This window comes from Bombus vancouverensis, chromosome 5, assembly GCF_051014615.1.
Source record: "Bombus vancouverensis nearcticus chromosome 5, iyBomVanc1_principal, whole genome shotgun sequence".
Lineage (NCBI taxonomy): Eukaryota > Metazoa > Arthropoda > Insecta > Hymenoptera > Apidae > Bombus > Bombus vancouverensis.
The window spans coordinates 8,958,190-8,975,374 of NC_134915.1; the positions used below are offsets into that span (position 1 = coordinate 8,958,190).

Consider the following 17,185-nt stretch of genomic DNA (forward strand, 5'->3'; position numbering starts at 1 on the left):
TTGAATATTCCAACCCTCAATTTCGAGGGATGTTTTCAGTTCTTCAACGTAAACTATTCCTTAAAATGTTGTAATATGTTACACGTTTCTCCCAGAACTCTATCTCCAATATAAATTTCATAAAAATCAATTTATACTAGTTTGATATGTTCCATAGATGAAATTAGTTTGATTTGGACCATTCCTGGCGCATATTCGAATCGATTCTCGCACAGTACGTGCTTATACATACCGTGTATAACGTCTAGGAAATGTTAGTACTTTGTACTCAAAATACACCACGAGTAAGATCGTTGACAAACAACCTTAATGATCATCCCAGTTTCTAAGTTTACTTAGAAGCAGCTCGACGTAATTCGTTCCATAACTCAGCGAGGATACGCTTCAAAAACGGAAGTTTAGAAGACCCAGTTTTTGTTAATTTCAAAGTACATCGAGGAAAATTTTGAGACCACGTCTTGCGCCTCTCGCGCAACTTCTTCACCGAACCAACGTAACGTAACGTAACGACCGTGCCGAGAATAATTAGAACGAAACAAATAAATTTAAATAAAAAGGAATCAAAGAATATACCTTTTAATCAGCTAACTTTGCTGCACTCTTTCTCTGATTCATCCTGTATACGCGAGCCCGGTAAACGGGGATATACATCTTTTTAATCCAATTAGCTTCTGTTTCTTTGACAGCGTCCCTTTTATATCAAACGCATCTAGTCGGCTATACCCCTCGCCTCGCGTGCTCGGCTACTTTGGGTATTACGTTTCATTTTCATTAAAACGTAGAAAACTTTTTCGGTAGGAAGAAAAAAGCCCAATTAGAAAAAGTGAATTACGAAAAACCTAGATACCGAAAGCACAAACGAAAAAAGAAAATCCGAACAAACGAAGGGAAAAATGTGGTTAAGAGTTAACGATCGAACACAAAGCGCGTTCTCTACGCGAATCTGCATGTACACTCTGTTGTTTGTAAGTATTAGAAGACTTACAGACAGCGAGATTAATCTTAGAAGTAGGTAGAAGATAAATTAACTATTTCGATATGTGAAATAGTCGATACAGAGAATAAACCGATAGATTCGAAGATACAAGTCTTTTCACGGCCATTGCTGTACTATAATTCCAATTTTCAATTTTCAAACAAGCATTTCTGAGTTTCGTATCTAACTCGTACCAAACTTTGATTCTTAATTCGTATTCGTCGCGTTCCTCTTGTTACCATTATAAATAATTTGCACAAGTCTTCGTTGCACTACACGTTTCACAATGATTAGCCATTTTCTGAATAATTTTAGCGAATTAGCACAACCTATATAAAATCGAAAAGCTCATAGTTATGAGCGAGAGTGTACGCTTCCTTTCCCAATCTATGTGAATTTCTTCATCCAGAATTTCTTCGTGCAGATCAGCAAAGTCTAAAGGCTAGCTGCCACATTATCCAGGCATTTGGGGAAGATCCCGAGACAGTTTGAAATTTACGAATGACTACATTATTCAAAGGGACGAGAGCGGATACAGTAGAATTTCCTCATTCCCGTTCGTCGAATGTAGATGAAGGAGAGAGGAGATCGACGTTTTCGTTGCTTTCTTTCCATCGTTTCTTGACCAGAGCAGCCTCGTATCCTCATATCCTTGTATAGAACATGGAACAACAGGGTCGGGTTTATGCGAGGACATCAAACCAGCCGTGGCGTGGGCCGGATATCGACGACTTTACACGACCAGAGAACACAGCCACGTTTTCTTCGACCCGAGTGGCTAAAGGGACATTTTCCCTTGCTCGTCGCGAGTCATGAATTTCGTCTATTTCGCGGTTTATGACCTTCTTTCCGGAACAACGAACGCTTTCCACGTACTTGCAGCCCGGAATACGACGAAACTATTCGCAAACTGGCCAACGTACAAGTCGAGTACGTACTTGACTTTCGGTTCCCGTGGTTTTCCCCGTCATCATACGATGCCCTCGTGAAATGGCGTACCGGGTCATCGTTGACCCAGCGGGAGCATTCCAGTCGCAAATTGATCCCGATCGGAATCGGCGATTCCGATGAAAAAGAGCGCGCGTTTACGAAAAAATCCCGTATCCAACGTGCGTCGTTTCGATCGTAAATTGGCGACAAACGGCCACAGCTAAAAATGTACGATAAGTCCGTGTGCCGTTAAGAAATTTATGTTGGTCCACGCGGAACGAGTTATCTTCGGAAACGAGTTATCTTCGGGACGATATAAAAATGATTTTCCCCGAGACTTACGGCTTGTTGTTCTGTGCAATCTATCGGACCCGCTTGTTGAGTTTTTCGATATTACGGTATTATATTAGGAAGCTTCTCGATCTATTTTTCGTATTATTGCACTGAAGGAGTATATGTGGAGAAACATTGTAGGTCAATTTTTAACCATTTTACGGCGACTTGTGTAAAAAAGGAAAATACGAATTATTCTACTATTTTATTGTGATTTTTATACGAAGGATAGGAAAAACAAGGAACGTTGCGAAACAGTTTTATCGGTAAAGTAAAATTCGAAATTTTAGACTAGCAGTCAAAGTCAGAACTCCGATGAATTTGATCGTATAAAATTTGTACTCTAACGAGATTTTGGAGATATTAATTGTGTCACGTTATTTTAATTTCCTGTCTCGTTTGAATACCAGTTTTCTGTTCGATATATCCGAAAATTAAGATATTCTTCGAAAGGGAGAAAATTTTCGAGGCAAGAAAATTCCAGATTTTCTACCGTAAAAGAACTGCAATTTAACAAATAATACAGTACGAGACAAATTAGCTTTGAATCGAACAAAAGCCTTTCGAATGATTTATATTGAAACTTTATCGAGAAATACGATTTTTCCCCTTCCGAAATCTCGCTGTTTTATAATTCCATCGAAGAGGAGACTGCACTTCAAAACCGACTTTTTCCATTTCCAACGTACAAGTGTGTGCGTACGGTTATGAACGCGCGATAACGAAGACAATGAACCGTGGAAACAAACATCATGGAAACTTCGCGGGAATTAGCCGGGGGGATCCGATCGTTACAAATTTTATTTGCGACGATTAGCGCGGCTGGTGGACACGGTCTAACGACACCGAGGCGCAAACACGGCGTGCAAAATTCAACGAGAGGCCGGCTGCCGCAATGCTATTATCACGTCGGTGATGAGTCGGGATCGATTATTAATAACGCATTAACGCGTACACGGAACGTCAAGCGAGCGTGTTTCCGGTCGAGCGGGACCGAGCGTGACAGCAGGCACGAACGGAAGCGAAAACTCGCGCGAAGGCTGGCGCGCAAAATAACGTTAAATCTGCGACCTGGTTGGTTATCAGACGCGACGAGTAGCACCTCGATGGTAGTGCATTAAACGAGCATTAGCTTTACATTGGCCACGTCAACGCCATTCACAAACACGCGCACGCGCTCCTACGCGTGCGAGCAATTCGATCCGCTCGCAGCTGCCGATCCCCGTTTTGCTAGCACGTGCACCGGACAGCTTAAGTAAATTGGAGCGCAAGTTGCAAATTTACTCAGGGTAGCCGGCCGCGGTCTCTGTACGCGAAACCATAAGAATCGAGAGACGGGAATAGTCCACCGGCAGCTGCCTTCAAAAGGGTTCAAGAACGTTATTAAGAGCGTCCAGATTAATTGAGCCGAGAAATGCCACCAAACGATGTATGGCTCGTTGCGTAATGAGATCGAAAGTTTGAACAGTGTTTGCGTTGTAAGTCTTGCGATGCGATTGGCTCGGGTATTATTGGACAGTCGTTTTGTAATTGTCGACTCGTGTTCTTGATGTAGGTTATGGTCTGTATATAAATGATATCATTCTTCTGCTTTTTTTACGGAAGAATTCTATTCATTGCGAGCGATGCAGTAAATTGCTCGTAATGAACCTAGATTTTGATTAAACTGTAGTTTTAACATTTAGTGGTTCTTGAGTCTCTTAATGTAGAGTGGCACATGCTTAATGAAATGTTTCATGAATCAAGCTTCACACATTTCACTTTCATAGTATCAAATTTTTGCAGTCGTACTAAACAGCTATTTAATAATATGATATACCTACTGGAAAGTAATTAATTAATACGTAAATACTATAGTAGATATAGTGGTGAGCCAATATCATTTATAATCGTTAAAAATTATTGGTTCGATGTCAAGTGCACGGAGCAGTATGATAAATTAGTACACAGGATGTGAGTTAATTTATAAAATACCAACTCGATTATTCTGACACTCTATTAAAGTGAACACGAATAGAAAACTTCGTTTCTTTACATCTCAAACTAAAAATTTTCAACGTCCGCTTCGTCTGAGTCGTTTCGTCCGAAAACAAAACACTATCTGGTTAGAGAACTTCGATTATTGTATGGTAACTTTAAATTTCCAATTGAAGTACATGTTTGTAGGATATCGCTACTTGACGATACAAACCATAAGACAGCCAAAAATTAATATTAATAAAAGACCTAACAAGAGATACATTGCCTTACAAATCCATAGATCGTCTAATCGTCACATACATTTACTAGATTTCCTCGTTGATTCGTATTAAGCGTATAATACATTTCAAAATTGTAACGTAGCTAATAGAAGATGGCTGATTTGTATTTTAATTATCCACGTGAAATAGATAAGTAATATAAGAATTATTAGGTGACAGGTAGAAATAGTGGCAAAAACAAACCAAAGAAGCGGAATTCTTTGTAACACGTAAGGAAACCAACAAGGATATTATCTATCTGTTTACGAAATTTTCCATTGAGACGAAACTAACACAAAACGTTCGAACTTCTAACAAAGAAGAGGAAAAAATATTAAAAATAAATCACAAAAGCGAAAAGAAATTTCGTACGGCTAAACCCGCCTAATCCACCAGCCTATAAGAATACCGGGTATTCCTGCTACAAAGACGGCAGTGTATTTCTCCAAACTGGACGATACAAAGGTTCCAACTATTAATCCTATTAAACAGGATTATAGGAACGTAGCGAAGAAAGGGGTTAGAGGAGGTCGACTGAGCCGAGCAAAAAGGTGTTTCCTCCGTGTCTAGCCGGACGGGTTACGTTGGAAGGCGCTCTGGGCTTTCCGAAGGGATATGATAGCGAGCTCGTGACGGTCTCCGCAAAACGAGATGCTCGTTGCGGGTTGGCCGAACTCAGTCTGCCGTGAAATGCATTACGTATGCATCGCGCTATCACGCCGGGAATCTGAGACCAGACATTCGCTAATTCGCGCGAGCGCCACGCTCGGGATTTCCTCGTGCGGAAATCTGGTCCACGGCCGGAAGGCGTATACGCGAACATTATGAATTCCTAGTCGCGCTCCAGCCACTTTGTCCGCGCTTTTTCACTTCTTTTCTTTATTGAAATCGGCCACCGGCGAAGAAAAGGCAGGGAAATTAATCGCAAACGCCACGAGACAGAGGAGAGTCTCTGCTTTAGAGAGATCGATCGTTGCACGCTTCACGGGATCCTAATTAGTTAGCTAGGGGTGGAACGATTCAACGTGGAAGATTTCATTGGTGAAGGAGAAATCGTCAAGACCCTTCCCTTTTCGATAACTATCGACTTATTGGCCCTTTGCAGAAAGTGATTTAGCTCTCGTCCCTTCTAGTTTCTCGTCCGTTTCTCGTGCCAGTTTGACGCATTGTATGCTGGTCCATGATGGTTCAGTGGGTCAAATGTTTGAAGAATCCAGAAATTAAGAAGATAATGTTTTGTTATTCTATAGTTTGCTTAGAATTAGTTTCGATAATAATTTAAATGGCGATATAATGTAACTTAAAACGTTTAAAAGTTTGATTACTTTGCATTAGCTTGGATGTTAAATAGCTTTGATTGTATATATTGCTTTTTTGTCAGCACTGAAATTGATTACGATAGGTGTGAACTCGAACGATTAATTGTATGTTCCTTGCTTCAACATGTTTTAACATATCCAAATTTCTTAATACGAAACTCTACATTATTTCAGCTATCTCAATCGCCCATCTAAATCACAGTGCCTAAACCAGTCTCTTCCATATGAAACCATTTTTAGGATAATTCAAACGTGATCTTTATTTTCGTGTACGGAGATACGTGCCGACGAAATTTGTGACCATAGAAAATTTAAGGTAACAAGTTCCGCTCCTATTGGTAAGGCGCGCACGTGCACCGAAAGTTGTTGTTACACGTAATAACAGCGTATTTGACCGTAGTCAGGTATTTCTATGGGGGTTGTAACACGTGGAAATAAAAGCGGCGCGTTCTCTCATCAGAGCAACTACTAACCATACTGTTCACCGTTTGCTACCAAATTACGAGGCTTTGAATTCTATTTGAACGCAATTTCCAACTTGTAATACAACTGTTACGTCGCAACAGCTTTTACCGTGTCAGCTTCCATTGGAGACACGTTAAAGCACTATAGTAAAATCATACGGCGATATCCATTACACAAATTATTTTCTTATTTCCAAAAGTTCGATTAACGAAAAAACCTTCTACGCTCGTGAAATTAAAAGTTAACAGAGATAAATGAAGAGCGTAATAATCTTTGCACCTACGGAACGTCATCAACTACGTCAGATTTAACGGGTCGTTTTATATTAAAATATTCCCTCTTAATGGCGAAGTGACGTTAAAATCAAAAAGTCAATGAAAACGTATTATCAAGTATTAATAATAATATCATAATACAAAAATGATAAACGTACTAATTATAATTCTTATTAACTCGGTTTTATTCCCTGCTTTATGTGACATAATTTATTTCCAAATAAGAAAAAGAGGAACGCTACGTAAAAATGCCTAAATAGATTAATTTTCAAGAGACTGACGATTCAAACGATTACTTCGTTTTCTTCGTTAACAGATTGAAGTTGTAAGAATTCCGCGACGTATTACAAAATTGAGGATGTTTAATATTTAAGGAACATTCTATCAAAGGGTATCGATGAAATATATTTAACCTTAACGGGGGGGAAAGAGGATGGCCTGGAAGCTGTTCGTGGTTTATTAAGAACCGAATAAACCGATCAAACGATCGTGAATAATGAATCCAAATTCTCTCTCCCTCGGCCTTGTCGTATTGACCCTGTGCCGCTCTGATTACATTCGAAATGTCCGTGCATGCACGTAGGCATAATGGGTCCTAATCTGATTAATTATTAGCCACTGTCCGAATGGCCATAGACTGGGTTACTTGCAGAAATCTATGGACGGGCTCTCCTCGCTTTGATCTTGATTTACAGGACTTTGCAGTCCGAACGGCTTCATCCTGTATCTCGAATCGATCCTAAAGACGGTTTTGATTTATCCATTCCGCGTATCGAGCCTAGCCACGGATTCTATCCTTTGTGATCGGTGTAATTTTAACTTACGCGATGGCTTACCAACTGCAGAAACAAGAAACTCGTCCATTCTTTGTTTTCTTAATTTAATTTTTCCCTTGGTGTCAAATTGACAGGTTAGTGAACGATTACTACTAGGCATACGTGATAGTAATATTATTATAAGAGTAATGTCATTACAATTAGCACTGTTACACTTAGCACTGCTGTGGACAGTAATGCTGTGTTTGCAATATTATCTAGAACAATGGCAAGTGTAACGGTGCTAATTAATTGCACCAACCGGAGCCATGAAAGATCAAGGCTCTCGATAATATTATTGTTATATTATTATCAATAATATTACGATGTAATAAAATAAATAAGATCGCCCGACAGTATCTTACAAATAGCAAGCCAACTGATTCTTCCATTCTACGTTAATGTGTAATATTGTATTGGGTTGTCCGAAATGTTTCTTTCGTTTTATAAGGAAATAATAGACGCACAATGTTTTTTGTTTTATATTAGTTTATTGAATTATGCGCGAATATAATAATACAAATAGAACGAAATGGATCACGCGTAATTCAATAAAATAATATAAAACAGAAATTGTTGTTCATCTATTATCACCTTATAAAACGAAAGAAACTTTTCGGACAACCTAATAGAAACTGTTTATGCAGCAAAAATCTAACCAAACCAACCTCTTTCGGAATTATAATGCAGTAGCTCTTTAAAATCACATGATTTTCGTTGGATGGTGCAATAATATAATGGGATACGAGCAGACTGATCCGACAACGCGAGAACAGCCACATTGTAACCACAATCGATCCCATTGCATTTATAATTGCTCGACGATAGCCGGAGCAGACGTAATAGGCGGACTCGAAACGTGTCGGCAGCTAGCGGGAAATCTCGGCCAGCCTCAGAATGACATCGTTTCAAATCAAACTAATTGTGGTTCGACCGCCACCGATCCGACTGGATAGAGAGGACCGATTGTAATTGCGCAGAAAATTAAATATACAACGCGAACGATATCAAATGGTCCGGGGTACGAGTGAACATTTATTGACTCGACGATATTAATAGCTGATGAAGGGGACGCACGGTGATCCAACAAAATATCATATCAGTGTGACACGAACTGTACGCATGATCTTGTTGTTTGAAAAAAATATTGGTGCTACGCCTATCGTGTCATGGTATCACGAACTAGTGATGAAATAAAGTATAGGTTGTAAGACATGGAACTTTCGATTTTTGACGATTTATATCTCATTGAATCCCGAACAAGATTCATTTATAGTATACTTACGTTAAAAAAAAATAAGATCACGCATGAGAAAAAAAGGTTGTCAACTTTAGAACGATACAGATACCAGGATAAATATAAAATGATCTACGAACATCAGAGTATTTGTCGGATCAATAAAGTCGAGGGAGTTTGTTTTATCTTACGACCTAATACGTTACGAACAGATATGGATATTTCGAAGGAAAAAATTTCCCCGTAACAATGATATTTATTTCCACACTTTCCTTTGTATAATTTGAAACAAAAAGATGTAACCGAAGATTCGAACTAAACTTGCGTAATCTGTGTATTTTGTACATACAAAAAATGAAACGTAATCTTACAAATAACAGTGGAATTCGACGAAAAGAAACTTGTAGCGGTACATACTTGGATTTGTGAGCACATATCGAACTCGATCCCACCACTAATCACAGCGCAAAAAGGCCAGAGGGCGCGAAAGAAACATCTGGTGGTATACGAATATCACACGAGTCTCGTAAATCCTGTGGCTTAACCGTCCACTTCGAAGGCTATAAAACACCGCTATGCAGAGTAAAAAGCATCAGTGGAGTGGCAGCGCGATAAACTGTCGAGACGTTTTCACCGCCTTCGTGTGCCACGCGCCTCCCACTCTATTCCATACTTTTGATAAATCTGTATTTTTTCCATCATACTTTCCTCTTTTTCCTCCAGCTTGCTCATTTCATATCTCCTTTCCTACTTCTTTTCATTTCATCTTCCTTTTTTTTTTTTTTTAATAAAAACGACACTGCCCCACCTCGACAGCCCGTTGGGTCACGAACATCCCCTTCGTAGCGATATTTATGCTCTTACGTCACGAGAGAAATATCGTACAACGAGAATCTTGCGAGAACGCTTGGCTACACCTAACAGAGACCATGGCCCAAATGTGTGTGTGTATGTATGTGTGTGTATGCAATGCATTGTACACATGCATTTATACAAGGTGTTGCGCATAACATAGTATTACCAGCTAGGGAGTGATTCTACGTGCAAAAATAAGTCGGACATGTAGAATAAAATTTCTTTCTGCAAGCTTTTGCTTAGCTTTCCAGAAAATTACATTTCAAAGTTTGTTTAATACAGATATGTGAATTGTTGACTAATTACCGACTGGATACGAGTACGCAATCACCAGAAGGTAGAAATGTAGAATAAAATTTCTCTGTTTAAGGGCTCGTTTTCAAGCGTTTCAACGTGTTTAATTAAAAGTGGACCAGGTGTACGCGTATTTGATAAATTCTCCAATTTAATTTTTTCAAAAACCAAGCATCCTGGACACAAATATTTTATTTTACATTTTCAACTTATTTTTCCACCGTAGAATCGCCACTTAGTCGTACGTTATTACGGTCGGCCTGTATACGAAAGGAAGAGATGAGAGAGAGGAAGAAAGGGAGAGAGAGATGAACGAACACAAAAACACACTGACGCGAATAGTTACACAGGCGCATAGTGGCGCGTGTTTTTGTCCGTGCGTTAATTAAACTCTAACTTGTGCGACCGACTGCACGGGACCAAACGTAATTTTCCACTGCGTGGCACTTCTGCTTTGATCCCCCTTTTCGGCGTTCGAACATATTCCGGTCAGTTTTCGGGGACAGTACGGAAATGTTTCGCGCGCCTCTTTAGAAACTTGGAGAAAACGCTATTAGCGGTAGCCATCGGTCCCTCATTTCCTCGCCGAAGCCGAAAAATGATACACCATTTTCACCAATGACCTATACGAGTTGCACGCGGTAATTTACGACATTGCCGAATCGAAACCGGAACAAGCAACGAAATAACTGAATAGACGGAATAAAGATTGGAAGTCAAAGACGAAAATTGATGTTCACGAGGGTGAAACGCGGGTGGTCGGAGAAAATGGTAGCTGGCTTTGTCCGAAAACAGTTAAAACAACTGGCGATGATGACGAAACGAAACACTTTGTTCCGAGTACGCCGGTCGCGCCGTATTTTACGGAATAAAGGGAGGCCATAATCGATCAGCTGGATGTTGAAAAGCGGCCCAAGCAATTTCGCGCGGAGATATATACAGGTCGACCTCCGCGAGGCAACGGAGGGGCCAACTTGCATCATCGAACGCCAGGTCAAATGCAAAAAAACCCATTACAACACGCTGCTGCATCTCGGCCAACTTTCTAATTTCTCAATAGCGCCAAAAATGTGTCAGTCTATTCGAAACTTTTATTACAAACTTTGTTATGCGCTCGGCTGTTTCTGAAAAGGAATCTATTAAAAATTATTTTCAACGGCATTTTGTTGTACGCGATGCTCCAGATTCTAAAAAGTGGCATATAAATTGGAATTTTTAGAGGAAACACGATCGTACTTTGATAGAGTTTAGGCAAAGCCATAAGAAGCATAGTTCGCAAAAATTAAGCACTTTACTTCGGGGAAGACTTACCAATGCAAAAATAATCTCCAATTAGTGTTTTTTACTCAATATCAGCGTCCTAAACAAATATCTGTTACAACGGTGTTGCATCATTTTCTATCTTTTTATCCCGTAAACCTTCGTAAAACTGACGAAGAAACTTCTTAAGAATATCTAATTTTGCCAAAAGAATTAAAAAATCTATCATAAAGTAGAAGAATAATAGATTCTGCGTCATTTAGAATAAAGAGAGTTCACAAAGTTTCTTTTCTACATACCGAAAATTTCGTGAATGATGAATATACACATGTCCTGTACAGTAAAAATGTTTACTTTCTGCGATCCCGATCGTTCTTCCCCTGTATTCTCGGAACGGTCGCGATACGAGCACCGAAATTCCAAGCTGAAACGCGAGGCGCATCATAAATAAACGAAATATTTCCCACGTCGATCAGGTCGAACGTGCTGTTCACGAAAACAAATTCGAACGTCGAGCATCGATAAAGAAGAGAAGAAAAAGATCGGGCCTGTCCAGGTCCGGTCAAACGAAAGGAGCGACCAGTAAGGAGAGTTAGCAGACAGCATTTCTCAGACGGTCAGGCGCGGAGCCATAATCAATCCGGTGGATGTTGAAAAGAGGCGCGAGCTATCTCGCCCAAGGATCCAGGATGGTTCCAAGCGTTCTCAGCGGGATGTCCAGCTTACGTATCTCGGTTTATATCGCGCCAAGTCTAGAAAATTGCTCAGAAAAGGGCATCGTAATCTCCTCAACCCCAATAACCATCATATCCTTCAGCTTTTTCGCATTCGACAAAATCGCATAAAATTAACGATCGCAACTGCGAACTATTATTCGTCAAACTGTCTCACCGGAAGCATCGAAAAGAACATTCGCAACGATCAGAGCCAACGTTCATTTATGCATTCTCGAGTCGTGATATTTCGATGCGATATGGAGAATCGATAGAATAATAAAAATATCCAGTTTTATTTATCCACAAGATTGTAACGGTCCCACTGTCTCTCCCGCCATAGTCGATTTCTATTTTCCACGTTTTCATATCTCTATATGCATACCGATCTCTATGCTTTAGTTCGTGAAAGTATTTGTAGATCATTTGTATCTTTGAAAAGAATTCGACTATTACGATCATGTTAGGAAAATTTGAAAGAAATCGAAATGAATGTACGAGCTACAAATATGTAATGCAGATATCTTTCGTAGAGATCATAAAAATATTTGAACAATCCTTTATTTATTATACTATGAAATTTCAAAATATTTTATGATACGAACGATACATATGTATATATATAGAGATACAAAAATTTTCTACGATATGTGTCTAAATAGTTTCGTGAGCCATCGTACTAACGAAACTGAGACGCGAATAAAACCAATCATAACCGAGTACAACGCAAATACGATAAAAAAATTAATCGACAAGAATTATTCGATATTTACGATCATTTATGGTACTTGTCCTTCGTCATTGCACCTGCAACGCTCGTGGAAATTAATCTAAATGACAAATGGCGAGAAGAAAGGGAACGCGATATTTGAGAAGGACGAGGTATAGTCAAACGATCGCGGCTTTATCGGGGATCACGTTAAATCCGATCAAAGGGTAAAAATCCTTGCTATTTCCATCCAATTAGTGCGCGTAATCCCTTTCTATTACCAAAAGCTTGCCTGCTGTCCGATGGATCGGCCATCACAGCAAAATCGATCACGGAAGGAAAAAACGGTCTCGGCAAATCCTTTGAGGAGAGAAGAGTATGCGACGAGCGAAACGAGAAAGAGAAAAGGAGAAAATAAGACAACGAGACTTCCATATATATGCATACGTACATACATACATACATACACACACACATAGACACATAAAGTGAGGAGCCAAGGCGAGGAGCCATAATCGATCCGGCGTGCGCTAAAAGAAAGGAGGCGCGAGCTATCTCGCGCTCTCGTGAGCCGAAAGCGAACAAGGAGAAACGATGTCCAAGGCTTCAGGGATGGTGTTGCGGCCTCTCTCGCAGCGGGAAGTCCGAAGTTCGTGCAGAAGGGACTACGTCGGCGTCGTTCTCGGTTAACTAGATGCCAGCCGAGATTCCACGGTGAAGGGTTGGACGGACGGAGCCTGGTGGAGGTAATCATAAAGCTACGACGCGAAGAGTAGATGCGAGGAAGAGACTGAAGAAAGAGGAAGAAGAGTAGAATGCAGAAGGCGAAGAAGATGAAAAAGAGAAGGATAAAGAACAGGGAGGAACAAGAGGGAAGAGAAGGATGAAGACAGAAAGATGGCTGCAGGGCTGCCAGTGCAGCCTGGAAGCGTGTCAGTAAATTTAACCTAACCGAATGCCAGGGCATATAGCATTCTTTTTTTTCCACCGCCGTTTCTTCTTCCTCTTCAGCATCTTTCTACGTCCAAGTTCGGCCTGGCTTTCTCTGCTCATCTGTACGTCGATCGCCACAAACGTTCACCGTAACCAAACCGTGTTACGGTTCAATACAGAATTTTTCTATAAACACGATCTTTCACTCCCGAGACGAGTGGGCGCGCGAACAAAATAGAAAGAAAATGATTCGACCGGCTCCGGAATCGAGCGATACTCCGTTCCATCAGAAGATTTATAGACTGAACAATTTAACAAAGGTCCATTGTTAATTCGTTGCCCGGTGCACCGTGTTTGCTTCCCTACGCCTCTTTCTCTCTCTCTCTCTCTCTTCTCTCAGGCTTCGTCGAAGGATAATTTATTCACGCAATCGGAATTCAACCGAAACAGAAGAATCTACGCATACTATCGTCGACTACATACCACCGATACGCATACCACCTTCGTCTCTTTAACTGCCTTTCTTCCTATAACTTTTAGTGGCCACTCCACAGAGTCTACCACCGATCCTCCACCTAATGTTCTTCAGGCTCACCTTCCAGGATGCCTCGTAACGCGCCACGACCAAGTCCAAGCAACCCGAATTACACACTGCCACGATCACGAGAGAGACCAGGCTCCTTTCGTTCGTTCGATCTTCGGCTCGTAGATCCTTATCAAGCGAGACTGGATACTTCATCGAGGACCTACGACGTAGGAGGAGGGTGTCTCGGCTGCTTCTCTCCGCGAAGGTCGGAGGTTGAACGCCGCTCGATCGACAGCTGCCACAAAGTTACCTCTCCACCTACTACGTGGGTGAGATTCCACGGCGAGTCACTCGTTCGATTTTGTTTTGCTCGACTTCGCCTCGTGGAAACGCACCCACCGGCTCTGGGAGAAACTGTCGATATCGAGGTTCTATCTTGCAGCTCGGAAATTTCTTACGGCGTGAACTAACGCTTCGCGAGCTTCGTTAATTCGCTGGAGAGCATGACGGAAAGACGGAAGAAAGTCCGGGATAAGATACAAGGGTTGGTCGCAGAGATATCGTTCCTTCGAATGGCAACAGACCGGAAATTATTATATCGACCTCCGATGGATACGCAAGCGGATCGCAATTACCGATAATCATCTGTATATACAGTGGCTCGCGAAAGTAATCCAACACTTGTAGAATTTTCTTACGAATATATCATGTGTAATAAACACTTTGAAATTTCATCGATACTATTACGAGACACGATAATCACTGTTAAGTGTAAACATTTTTTTAATTACTGCCTCTGAATAATTTTAAAGGACCAACATGCTACTTCGTGACTACGTGTTACTTAATTTTATGAACTACGTGCCTACCTAAATGAAAACAGATAGCTCCATTTAACAGAGATAAAAATTATCTCGAGATCTCGAAGAAATCCATCCAGGTAAGACTTCTAATCATCGTAGAAAATATTCCCATTCGAAGTAAAACAATTTCCATTTCCTGGAATAAGAATAGTTTCGAAAATAATGTAAAGCTTCGAACGAGACACCCTGTATACAGAGGCTGGGAAATATATACAAAGTCTCGTTTCCCATCGGTATCCACGTCGATACAGATCAACAATGAAAAGATCGACGAGAAGCGGTGGAAGAGAGAGTAAAGGTGAAAAGGAACGTGGCCACAAATTTCGCGCGCTTTTAATTACTTCCCGCGAGAGTGCTCGCAAAGGCCTATCGATTTCCGTCCCACCGTAATTGAGCCCTTTCTATCTCTCTCGCTCTTCCGTCCCTTTTCTCACCCTTTCAAACCCGACCATTCGTTTGTTTCTTCCTTTCTACTTTTTCTTTCTCTCCCTTAACCTGCTACTCCTCGTCCATTCCCTCTCTCTCTCTCTCTTTCTCTCTCTCTCTCTCTCTCTCTCTCTCTCTCTCTCTATGCCGTTTTTTTTAATCCCTTTAAATCGCCCGAAGAAATAGGGTTTGCGGTTTGGCGTGTTTGCTAAATAAACGAGACGCTCCCGCCTCTTTTGATGCAGAAGACAGTATACGTTCGTGGTCCGTACATCGCGGTCCATTAAGCGGCTAATAAGTAGACAGAGCCGGGTTACCGGTTACACGAGCTCCGACCTTCCCTTCGTCCTTTTCTCGTCCTCCAGCCAAAAAGCTACTATAGCTGACGAAAGTATTCGAACACTCGTAGAAAGAAACATTTTGAAACTTCATTAGCATTATAATGGCACTTAGGTGTGATGGTCATATCGGTAAAGTTTAAGATAAATGTGAAAATCTGCATAGAAGCGACGAGACACTTATCCTTAGTGCAAGTATATATTTCGCAGAGACCACAAAGGTTTTTCAATAGCGAATTACCCGTTACATTAACAAACCTCAATATCGATGGAACCACGTTTAAGATTGCTATTCATGGCGTGATAAATGTCTGATAAATATATTGTAACTTCTACATATATACATTTCCAGATTACAGATTACGATCCAAACTTTAGCGACATAATAATGATAGTCGTTATCTTTACAACACTAATGAATTTCCAAAATATTTTATATGTGTATATATACATAACACAACAATATTATGTACATGATAGTTTTCTGTGGTAAGCGTCGAAATACTTTCGCGAGCCACTTTATCTCGTTTTCGCGTGTGTACCATCCTTGCGCAGTTTCTACCATTCTTCCCTTCTACTTGTATATTTCTCTACAGATTTCGTCCTTTATTCCCAAACCGCGTGCTTGTATCCCCTCGATTTCCTTTTCTCTTCTCTTCTCAACAACCCTCTTTGTTACGCGAGAGCTATACCTTCGTTGTCATTTCTCTCACGCATACGCGCGTGCAAGCTGCGTTATTTGTACGAGATACCGCTGCTGTGGGAGATTAGGAAGAATGGGAAAAAAATAAGAAAGGGGAAAGGAGAAAGAGAATGGAATAGATGGAACGAAAGGGAGATTGCAAATAGAGGGAGAAAGAAAAAGGCGGGAATGAGAGCCGGGATTCGTGAGATCGTGTTCGTGAAGAACCCTTGGTCCCTACCAACTTTGTAACTCCTTTTGCATCCAATTAAGTCTCGCGCAATAACTTAGCTTACACCAGCCGATACCAGACCTCGCTTCTGCCAACACACCTGGATGCGGTGTATATTCTGATTCCGAATTTCGGCACAATGCAACTTCAGGCAACCGCGTATATTTCAATTGAAACTACCGGTAGGCATTGTCTTAGAGTTAATAGAGACCGATTTGTTGTGCTTTCGATTGCGGAAGCTTTTTGCGTGATGAAGAAATTGGTACTTGAAATTGTTATAATTGGGAATTTATTTGGGAAATTTGAAGATACAAAATACACAGAATATATATAAGTGTATAAAAATATATAAATACTACTTATATTCGGTAGATAAAAGAAATCTTTATTTAGTTTCTATTTCTTTAATCGTATTCATAAAGATATGAATTTACGTAAACATCTGCTTATAAGAGATGGTTTCCTTCCTTGAAATATTCCTGTGAGAATTTATTGATTTATAAATCATGCGGATAGATACTGACGCTTGGAAGATAATTTTACTGATAAACTAGTTTAACAAAATCAATATTCCAGGATGAGTCAATAATTATCTCGAATAAGACGATAACCTTTCACTAATGAGATTATATTCAATCGACCAACTACATACGAAGTTTCAATTTGTTGCGTTATCAAAATTTATCAAGAAAGAACAGCAAGCTGTAACGCGATTATTCCAATATTCTATTTATGGCACAATTTACAAATAGTATAATAAAACC

At 40.4% G+C, this 17,185-nt stretch overlaps 1 long non-coding RNA gene across 5 annotated transcripts in view; it reads right to left on the bottom strand.

The window, feature by feature from the left end:
- Positions 1-17,185, bottom strand: part of LOC117161771 (uncharacterized) — a 172,764-nt gene that overhangs the window by 111,401 nt on the left and 44,178 nt on the right. The window lies entirely within an intron of this gene.